The sequence below is a fragment of the Callorhinus ursinus genome, unplaced genomic scaffold (assembly GCF_003265705.2).
Source record: "Callorhinus ursinus isolate GAN/ISIS: 27379988/994484 unplaced genomic scaffold, GSC_fseal_2.0 scaffold40, whole genome shotgun sequence".
Classification (NCBI taxonomy): Eukaryota; Metazoa; Chordata; class Mammalia; order Carnivora; family Otariidae; genus Callorhinus; species Callorhinus ursinus.
Window position 1 is genome coordinate 11,417,036 of NW_027397102.1, and position 11,175 is coordinate 11,428,210.

At 37.8% G+C, this 11,175-nt stretch overlaps 1 pseudogene; it reads right to left on the reverse strand.

The window, feature by feature from the left end:
* Window positions 1–8,990: 8,990 nt before the first annotated feature.
* Window positions 8,991–9,855, reverse strand: LOC112840194 (thymocyte nuclear protein 1 pseudogene; annotated as a pseudogene).
* Between the last annotated feature and the right edge of the window lie 1,320 nt (window positions 9,856–11,175).

Below are 11,175 nucleotides of genomic sequence, written 5' to 3' on the forward strand. Positions count from 1 at the left end.
TAATTGTTCATTATAGTCTGTTATGATTTTTTGTATTACTGTGATGTAAGTTGAAATGTCTTCTCTTTCATTTGTAATTTTATTAATTTGAATATTTTTGTAATTATTTTTGTTAGAGATTAGTAAATTTTGTTTATCCTTTGAAAAGCCAATTCTTAGTCTCATTGATCTTTTGTATTGTCTTTCCTTGTTTGTTTCATTTATTTCTTCTCTAGTATTTATTATTCTTCTCCTTCTGCTGAATTTGGGCTTAGTTTGTTCTTTTTCTAATTTATTGAGGTGGAAGGTAAGGTTATTTATTTGAAGCTTTCCTTTTCTCATAATGTAGGGATTTATCAATACAAAATTATCTCTCAAAATTATTTTAACTGCATCCCATAAGCTTTGGTATGTTGTTTCCATTTTCATTTGTCCAAGATATTATTTTGATCTGCTTTTTGATTTTTTTCCCTTTGGCTCATTGGTTATTCAGGAATGTGTTAATTCTACCTATCTGTGAATTTTCCAGCTTTCTGTCATTTATTGATTTATGGTTTCATACCATTGTGCATAGAAAAGATACTGGATATAATTTCAATCTTCTTAAATTCATTAAGACTTGTTTTGTGACCCAAAATATGATTTATCTTTAAGAAGAATGGGTATTCTGCTGCTGTTGTATAAAATGTTCTGTGTGTGTGTGTGTGTGTGTGTGTGTGTGTGTGTGTGTGTATATATATGTTGGATCCATTTGGCCTAAAATGTAGTTCAAGTCTAGTGTTTCCTTATTGATTTTTTGTCTTGATGATATATCCATTACTGAAAGTGGTGTGTTGAGGTTCTCTTCCATTATTGCATTGCTGTCTGTTTTTCCCTTCAGATATATTTAATATATTTAGGTGCTCCTATATTAGATGCACATATATTTACAATTGGTATATCCTCTTCATGAATTGACCCCTTTGTTGTTATATAATGATCTCTTTGTCTCTTGCTCCAACTTTGGAGGTAAAGTCCATTTTGTATGATATAAGTATAGCTGCCTCTGCTCTCTCTTTTAGTTTCCATTTTCATGGAATATCTTTTCCCATCCCTTCACTTTCAGTTAATTAGTGTCCTTAAATCTTATTTAAATCTCTTCTATGCAGCATATAGTAGGGTCTTGCTTTTTTAGTTAACCACTCTATGTCACTGAATTGGAGAATTTAAACCATTCATATTTAGAGTTATTATTGATAGGTAAGGAGTTATTATTGCCATTTTGTTCATTTCTCTTTCATTGTTTTGTAGTTCCTTTGTTCCTTTTTTTTTTTAACTCTTGCTGGATTTCTGTGTAAATTGGTAAATTTTTTGCAGTGGTATGCTTTGATCTTTTTCTCCTTATCATTTGCATACCTATTATGTTTTACCTTTGTGATTACTGTGAGGTTTTCATAGTATATCTTACAGTTACAAGTCTTTTGCCGGTTGATAACAATTTAACTTCAATTGCATACAAAAGCTATACACCTTTACTTACCTCTCCCCACATTTTTATGCTGTTGATGTCACAATTTACATCTGTTTATATTGTATAACCATTAACAAAATATCGTAGCTATACCTATTTTTAGTACTTTTGTCTTAACTTATATGATAGAGTTCAAAGTGATTTACACACCAGCATTGCAGTATTAGAATATTTTTAATTTGACTATATACTTACCTTTATCAGTTATTTTTGTACTTTCATATTTCCATGTTACTAATGAGTGTATATATTTTTCAGCTTGAAGAAATCTCTTTAACATTTCTTGTTAGGCAGGTCTAGTGGCTAAATCTAAATTCCCTTAGTTTTTGATTGTCTGGGAGTTGTTTTTTTTTTTTCTACCCTTCATTTCTTAAAGACAATTTTGCTGGGTAAATTATTCTTGGTTCATTGCCCTCCCACCTTTGGTCACTTTGAATATATCTTTTTTGGCCTGCAAGTTTTCTGCTGAGAAATTTGCTGATAGCTTTATTTTGACTACCTTGTATGTAATGTCTTTTTTCTCTCACTGCTTTCAAAATGTTCTCTTTGCCTTTCATTTTTGAGATTTATTATAAGTATATTGTTGAAGATTTCTTTGGGTTGAATCTGTTTAGGGGTCTTTAAGCTTCTTGTACCTGGATGTCCATATCTTCCTCAGATTTGGAAAGTTTATTTAAATAAGTTTTCTGCCCCTTTCTCTCATTCTTCTTCTGAGACTCTCATAATACCAGTGTTAGTTTTAAAGATTTTATTTATTTATTTGAGGGGGGGAGCATGAGCAGGGGGAGGGGAAGAGGGAGAGAGGAAAGCAGACTCCCCACTGAGCAGGGAGCTTGATGTGGGGCTCAGTCCCAGGACTCTGAGATCATTACCTGAGCTGAAGGCAGTCGCTTAACCAACTGAGCCACCCAGGCACCCCAATGCTAATGTTATTTTACTTATCATGTCCTATAATTCAGGTAAGCTTTATTCATGCTTTTTCATTTTTATTTGTTCTTCTTTTCTGATTGGTTAATATCTGTTGATATTATCTGTCTTCAAGCACACAAGATTCTATTTTCTGCTTGGTTAAGCTTGCTTTTGAAGCTCTTTAATTCATTTTTCATTTAATTCATTGTATTCTGCAACTCGAGAATATCTGTTTCATTTGTTTTTATGATTTGTCTCTTTGTTGAACTTCTCATTTTGTTTATGCATTCTTTTCCTGAATTAAATTGTCTATCTTGTTTTTTATTTTTTAATCTTTATTTAATTTTATTGAAATATAATTAACATAAAGTGTTATATTAGTGGGACACCTGGGTGGCTCAGTCGGTTAAGCAGCTGCCTTCGGCCTGGGTCATGATCCTAGGGCCCTGGGATCGAGTCCCAAATCAGGCTCTTTGCTCAGCAGGGAGCTTGCTTCTCCCTCTCTCTCCCTCTGCTTGTGCTCTCTCTGTCAAATAAATAAAATCTTTAAAAAAATGTTATATTAGTTTCAAGTATACAACATATCAATTCAGTAATTTTATACCTTACTCAATGCTAACTTTGATAAATGAAGTCACCATCTGTCACCATATGTTATTATAATATTATTGACTATATTCCCTATGTTGTATTTTTTATCTGTGACTAATTTATTTTATAACTGGAAGTTTGGGCCTCTTAATGCTCTTTATCTATTTCACCCATTTCCCCACCACTTCCCCTCTGGCAGCCACCAATTTATTCCATGAGATTAAGAGTCTTTGTTTGTTTGTTTTTGTTTCTCAGATTCCACATATAAATGAAATCATATGGTATTTGTCTTTCTCTGTCTGATGTATTTCACCTAGCATAGTACCCTCTAGGTCCATCCATGTTGTCATGAATGGCAAGCTCTTATTTTTTATGGTAATATTCAATTGTATTTATATACCACATTTTATTTTTATCCAGTCATCTATGGGATAATTAGGTTGCTTCCATATTTTGGCTATTTTTAAAATTTTTTTTATTTATCTATTTAGGAAGAGAGAGTGTATGTGTGCACATGAGTGGGGGGAGGGGCAGAAGGAGAGAGAGAGAGAGAGAGGATCTCAAGCAGAGTCAGCACTGAGCACAGAACCTGACACAGGGCTCAATCCTACCACCCCAAGAGCATGACCTAAGCTGAAATCAAGAGTCAGATGCATAATCAACAGAGCCACCCAAGTGTTCCCATATCTTGGCTATTGTAAATAATGCTGCAATAAACATTAAGGTGTATATATCTTTTCAAATTAGTGTTTTCATTTTCTTTGGATAAATGTCCAGTAGAGAAATTATTGGGTCATATGGTATTTCTACCTTTAATTTTTTCACAACTACATGGAAAATAATAAAATTGGGCCACTTTCATACACCATACAATGCACAAAAATTAAAATGGATTAAAGTCCTAAATGTGTGACCTGAAACCATAAAACTCCTAGAAGAAAACATAGGCAGTAATCTATTTGAAATCAACCTTAACATTTTTCTAGATATGTCTCCTCAGGCAGGGGAAACAAAAGAAAAAATAAGCTATTAGAGATCACCAAAATATAAAGTTTTTTCACAGTGAAGGAAACCATCATCAAAGTGAAAAGGCAGTCCACAAATTGGGAGAAGATATTTACAAATGATATATCTGATAAGGGATTAATATCCAAAATATATAAAAAATGTATACAACTTAACACCAAAAAAAAAAGCACACAGATAACCTAATTAAAATGGGCAGAGTACCTAAATAGACATTTTTCCAAAAATGACATAGAAATGGCCAAAGACATATGAAAAGATGCTTAACATGATTAATCATCAGGGAAATGCAAATCAAAACCACAATGAGATATCACCTCACACTTGTCAGAGTGGCTAGAATCTAAAAGACAAGAAATAACAAGTGTTGGCAAAGATGTGAAGAAGAAGGAACCCTAGTGCACTGTTGGTAGGAATGTAAGTTGGTGCAGCCATTGTGAAAACCTATGGATTTTCCTCTATCTGTGTTCTATTGCATCTCACTGAACTTCCTTAAAATAATTATTTTAAATTATTTTTCATGTAACTCTCAGATTTCCATTTCTTTGGGGTCAATTACTGAGAAATTACTGTGTCCCTTTGGTGGTGTCACATTTCCTTGCTTTTTCATGTTTCTAATGGCTTTGAATTGATGTCTGAACATTTGAGTGATCAGATACTTCTTTCAGCCTCTCAAACTGGTTTTGGTGGACAAAGACCTCCACTTGAACATGGCTGCAGGACACTGGCTGTGTAATGCAGTCTTTGGTTCCTGGGAGGGCATGGTGATGTAGTCTCTGTGAATCTCCATCAGCTGAGGTCAACTCAGTGAAGACTGCAGAGACCCTGCTTGTGGCAATGGTGTCTAGGCTTACTGAGGCCTCAGAAGCAAAGGCTACTGGGGTCTTCCTGTTTTCCTTTTTAGCCTGTGGGAGGAAGTTCTAGTTGAGGAGATATCTCTTGACACCAGATCTTGTGTGCTTGCATTCTAAGTGACTATGGACCTGCAGTCTGGGAATCAGATACACATGTAACTACCACAACCCCTTGGTCCTGGAGCACTTGTCCACTTGCTATAGCAATGATACCATTGTCTGAGGTGCAAGCATGTACAGATCTCCCATGGAACTGGTGCCTGGGTCTCTGGGTCTCACCAAAGTAACTCAGCCTGGGGGGTGGGGTGGTGAGAATGCAACAGTGACAAAGACCATGTGATGACAAGGTGGAGTGGTGACTTGGGCTCAGGGTGCAATAGAAGTACACCCTGGGGATGGTGGGTCAAAGTCTGACTCTGACCCCAAGGGGCAGCCATAGAACAACAGCAGCTTGGCCCTAGTGGTGATAGGTCAAAGCTGGGACTTATAACCCTAGGGACAGGCATAGAGTTGCAGTAGAGCAGTCTAGTGATGGTAGGTCAAAGCTATGATTTAGGACCCAGGGGCAGTCACAGAACAACAGCAATTTGGCCCAATGATGACTCATTAAAGTTGCATGTTGACAGCACACTGGGGATGGGGTGAAAAACAATAGCTGTGTGGCTCCAGTAATGGCAGGTCATAGCCCTGACTTAATATCTGGGGTTGGGATGCAATGCAGCAGTGGTACAGCCTTGTTACAGTGGATCAGAGCTACAATTTGGAACCCAGAAACAGAGTGCAGAGCTGTGGTAGCTTTGGTCCTGTAGATGGCAAGGCACTGTAGTGTCCTTATCCCAGAGAGCTGATCACAACAGCAGCTCAGGTTCCCAGAAGTAAGCTTCACCACAGCTACAGCTACAGCCCCAGGGAGAAGATAAAGCAACAGGGATTCCTGTCAACTCCATCATCTGTGTTCAGCATTGGTGAAGACATTAAGAGTCCTCAGTAGTGAAGGCTGCAAACATCCATGATAATGAGGCTTGTTGAGGCTCTATTGCTTGCCTTTTCCCAATGGGGTGAAATTTTTCCAAGGGGATCCCCCTGGTGCCAAGCTTCCCTGGACTGGGGGCTGGGATGATACAAGTCAAGTGTTTCCTATACATTTTTATGCTGTTATCTTCAGTGTTTAAGTTCCACAGTCTATCTGCTGCTTCCTCGTTGTAGTCCAGAGCTTCCTACAATTGTTTTTGTCATTCTGTAGTTTAATTTTTGTAGTTTTTGTGGGAGAGACAAGCACTGGGACTTCCTAGCCCTCCATCTTGATGAGGTCTCTCTCTATTTTTATATTTAAAATTTTGTGGGGCACCTGGGTGGCTCAGTCATTAAGTGTCTGCCTTCAGCTCAGGTCATGATGCCGGGGTCCTGGGATTGAGCCCCACATTGGGACCCCTGCTCAGCGGGGAGCCTGCTTCTCCCTCTCCCTCTGCTGCTCCCCCTGCTTGTACTCTCTCGCTGTCTGTCAAATAAATAAATAAAATCTTAAAAACACAAATAAAATTTTGTTAGATTTTTATTATTATTATATATCTTATTTTGTTCTTTCTCATTTTATTTTATTTACCAAGTCACTTAACCTCTCTAAGCCTCAATTCCCAGCCTGGAAAATAGGAAACAATTGTACTTACCTCAAAAATATTATTTTGAGGATAAGGCATGTAAGTTAATACTATATCAGAGCATTTTACATTTTCTTATTCATATTTGGCTATGTCTAGAGACCCTACTTACACTTTGCAAACTGGTATTTGTCCATATTATACAATTCTTCAAATTTATTTGAATCAATTATTTTCTTTGCTTTGCTTCTCTAATTGTACAGCAATGTCCTCTTTATATGTTTCCTCAGCTGGGAAATTGGGATGATTTAATTAGACTGTTTCACAGAGCACACTGAGATAGGCATTTGTTCCTAAAGTTGTTGGAAATTAAGTCCAATGTTTCTTGGTCCCCATCTGGTGCTTACTTAACATGGTAAGAAAAGCATAGAGTAAGTGCTCAATTTCTAACCTAGAAAATAGAAACAATGGTACTTAACTCAAAAGCATTATTTTGAGAATTATATGAAATAAATCATGTAAAGTGCCTGGAACATGTTTAATCAATGTTAGTTATCATATTGAAAGACACCACTCCAACCTCAAAAGACCTGTCTTTTCCCAGAGATCAATGCCTCTCTTTTACTTCAAAACTCGAAACAAAACCATTCTTCTAGAGACTGGGACAAAACTCTCAAAGAAATTGTTGCATCAACCTATCCTGCTAAGTAGAGCAAGAATCCATTAAAAAAAAAATCCCATGTTTAAGGCAATGAGGGTAGGGAGAGTAGTCCATTTCTTCGACTAAGAAGGTAAAGTAGGTCTTCAGTGAATATTTTTTAAATGAACAGCCAAATTTATTTTTTTAAGTGGGGAAAGGAGCCAAGGGCTTGACAATGTGCATCTCTGTGGAAAAAGATATGCAAATCCTATAGAAAAACATTCATAAATTTTGTAGCAAAACCCAGAATCTGAGATGGGAAGTGGATTTGAATAGCTTAATTTATTTCTTTAAAAATATGATTACTATTCTATTGTATGCATAATCCATGCTCATTATTGAAATACAGAAAATACAAATAAGCAAAAGAAATCCCCAATAGTTACTTAACCAAGAGATTATCCATATCAGCAATTTGGTATATGTACTTCCAGATGTTTTATGTGTGTATGTGTGTGCATGTGTGTATATGCTGCACAAATAAATAGATATTTTTGAATAAAATGGGATTATATTATTAACGGTTCTCTGGGCTTTTTTCCACTTATATCTTAAATATCTTTCCATGATAAAAGTTCTAAGCATCTTTAAAGTTTATTTTTATAGAGTTGCTTCCTAACGCAATTTTTTTCATGCAATGTTTCAGTCTTGGAGGAGTCCTTTCACCATGCCTGCTGGAAACTTCACTCCTGTGTCAGCTGCAATATCTGCAATCAACCAATTATGATACTAAACTAGGGGGCCACTATAGAACTGATTTTGGTCAAATGAGAAATCTAAGTATTGAGGAAATATGAACTTCCCAAGTGCAAGTGGTCTTTTTGCTGCCTTCAGCAGTTCTGAAATAATTTTCAAAAGTAAGCATAAAGAAATAGAATTTACTTCACCCCTTCAGGGGAATGACTTAGTTGGGAAACTTCACTCTTATCAGTAATTGTGTTGGAGGTGCTCATCATAATTTTCTGCTCTGTAATAAAACTTCACTTAGAAATAGCTGGAAGGATTTCTACTTCTGTGGAGATGGGGATGGGGAAAAGGCAGAACATTTGAAATGGTAGAAGTTCTGAGTGACATCCCAAAGAGACCTAGTCTCTTATGAAGCACTCACCTACCTGTACTGACATTTTTGGGGGTTCTGGGCATACTGGCTGTGATTTGCTGAGGCTTTGCTAGAAAAACATTTTCCAAATCCTGGCCTGTCATTCTTCATATGAAATACTGCACATGTATTTTCATTCAAAAGAACTCTGGAGAAGACCTGAGGCTTCTGGAATCTGTTATTGACTTCCACAGTCTGTAAGTTTGTGGTGTCTTCATGGTTGCTAAACTTCAAAGAATCTAAATGCATATGATTAATTCATATTATTTTTAGAGATGTTTCATGCTCTGCCAAATTAGAAAAAAGCACATTCCTACTTCTTCCCAGTGGTATGGAACTGTGCTATTGAAAACAGAAAAAGTCTGGAAAATTTTTCGGTGGCAGACCTTAATTTTATGGTTTTTGGATGATTTTAAATTTGGGGTTTCTAATTACCATGCCAAAAATGAGACTATTATTTTTCTTCTGCTAGTTTCCCTAAAATCTACAAAATGTTCACACTGCCTTTTTGGGGTCTCTGTATCTTACTATTTTTACAAATAGTATTTATTTTGCTTTCTGAACACTAGAGTATTAGTGACTCTACAAAGGATTAGGTTTGATATTAATCCACTCATAACTTTTTTTGATATTAATGTTTTATTGGAAAAGGTACATGAAAACCACCTATGTACACAACCCCAGGTGAACATAACATGTAAGCTGCCACACAACTTTTGTCTTATAAAAGCTTGACTTCTTTGGAATAATGGCTTGCCCATTCCAGCAACAGTGTCCCAGTTAACTTGGCTCCTTTTCTTCCAGGCCCAAAATAAAATCAAACTCTTCTGGAGTCAGGGGCTGAATTGAGAGTCTCTGGTGAGTGAAGACAGGCATATTTTTTAAGGGGCCTCCAGTGGTTTTGTGAGTTTGGTAATGGGTTTTGAGCTCAGCCAGGGTAATGTAATGCTTCATCATCCAAACAAACTGTACATCTACCATGGACCGTTTGGGGTTGTCTTCTTTGCTGGATGGGCCATAATGGGGATTGTTTTACTCAAACTGTTTGTGGTCTGGGTAAGTCTCCTTCACAATCTTCACAAGTCCTGCGATGCCTGGCTCTTTGCAGTTGCTATGGTAGAAGAATGCTTCTTGCTCCAGCTGCATGGCTCAAAGGAAGTTCCGTGCCTGGTAGTTGCGAACACCATCCCAGCATGCTGTCTGCTTGGGCTGTGCTTTAAGATCCTCAATGTTGAACTTCACATCTACACCTTTATCTAGCCAGCTTTCTGGCTCAGACTTACTCAGCCAGTAACTGCTTAGATTCTTCCCACAGTTTTTAGAGGCTGAAGTCTCCTCAGGGCTGGAGTTATCCATTGTAGCTGATGCCCCTACTGTGTTCTTAGTCTTGGTACATTTTCTGGCTGGCCGCTTATTGTCTGGCCCAGCAGGCTCAGCAGCCCCGGCGAGCCTCTTCCGGGGTTTCGGCATGGTTTCCCTGCGGGGACTGAGGTAAAGTCTCCTCGGTTCTCTCCCTGATCCTTCTCTCATTCATTCACCATTCTCGCGAGCCACTGATTTCACGACTCCACAGACAGAACCCCACCCAGGCGCCGGACAATCCACTCATAACTTATTGAAAACTTTGTTTTATTTCAAGTCTTAGACACACCCACCTATCCTTTTTAGTACTGATAAGAGGAAGGGGAAAATGAACCATCATTTTCTGGATGATTATTAAACATTAGACACTATAGGGGGGCCTGGGTGGCTCAGTCGTTAAGCGTCTGCCTTCGGCTCAGGTCATGATCCCAGGGTCCTGGGATTGAGCCCCGCATCAGGCTCCTTGCTCAGCAGGGAGCCTGCTTCTCCCTTTCCCACTCCCCTTGCTTGTGTTCCCTCTCTCACTGTGTCTCTCTCTGTCAAAAAATAAATAAAATCTTAAAAAAAATTAGACACTATACTGGGCAATTTACATATGCTATCCAGATGTCAGCTGATATTACCCTGTGCTTTGAGATTTCCTTAATTTTGGCACAAGTCCTCTAGCACTCATTTTGAAGAAGTCCAGTGCTCCTCCTGTAATTTCCATGAATCCGCTGGGAATTATGGTCTCATAATCACAACTGTTTCTGAGTTCCTGCTTTCACTAATCTCTCTAACAGTTTTTCTCTTTTTTCTCTGACACCCAGCCACTCATGGAACTCTGATTATTTCTTTTGACTTTCTCCCAAAGTTATCATATGAGCGATGTATAGCAAAGACATCCTTTATTAGCAATTTGGAACAAAAGAGAGATTTTACACTGGTGCAAAATGAGCAACTTGGAACTGATTTTTAGACATGCCTCCTGCTCTTGCTGCCATAACAAAATACCACAGCGTGGATAGCTTAAACAACAGAAACTTATTTTCTCATTGTTCTGGAGGCTGAAAGTCCAAGATCAAGGTATCAGCAGGGTTGGTCTCTCTCCTTGGCTTGCAGATGGCTACCTTCTTTTTGTGTCCTCAGCTGGCCTTCTCTCTGTGTTCACATGCTCCTGGTATCTCTTCCTTCTCTTATAAGGACAGTAGTCTTCTTGTATTATTATGGTCCCACCTTATGACCTAGTTTACCATAATTACCTCATTAAAAACCCCATCTCCACATACAGTTACATTAGGAGTTAGAGCTTCAGCATATGAATTTGGGTAGACCACAATTCATTCCATAACATTTATAATACCTACTATTTTGTATCCCAGGACACATTAACAGAATCTGCAAAGGGGAGGTCTACACATGCTGGGGGCTCACCCTCCCAAAGCACCTACAGATTAGTAGATGTTCTGAGCTTTCAACCTCCTGTCTCTCTCTCTCTCTCTCTCTCTCTCTCTCTCTCTCAATCTCTCTCTCCAATCTAGAAATGGATGATGTAGTAGACTGAATAA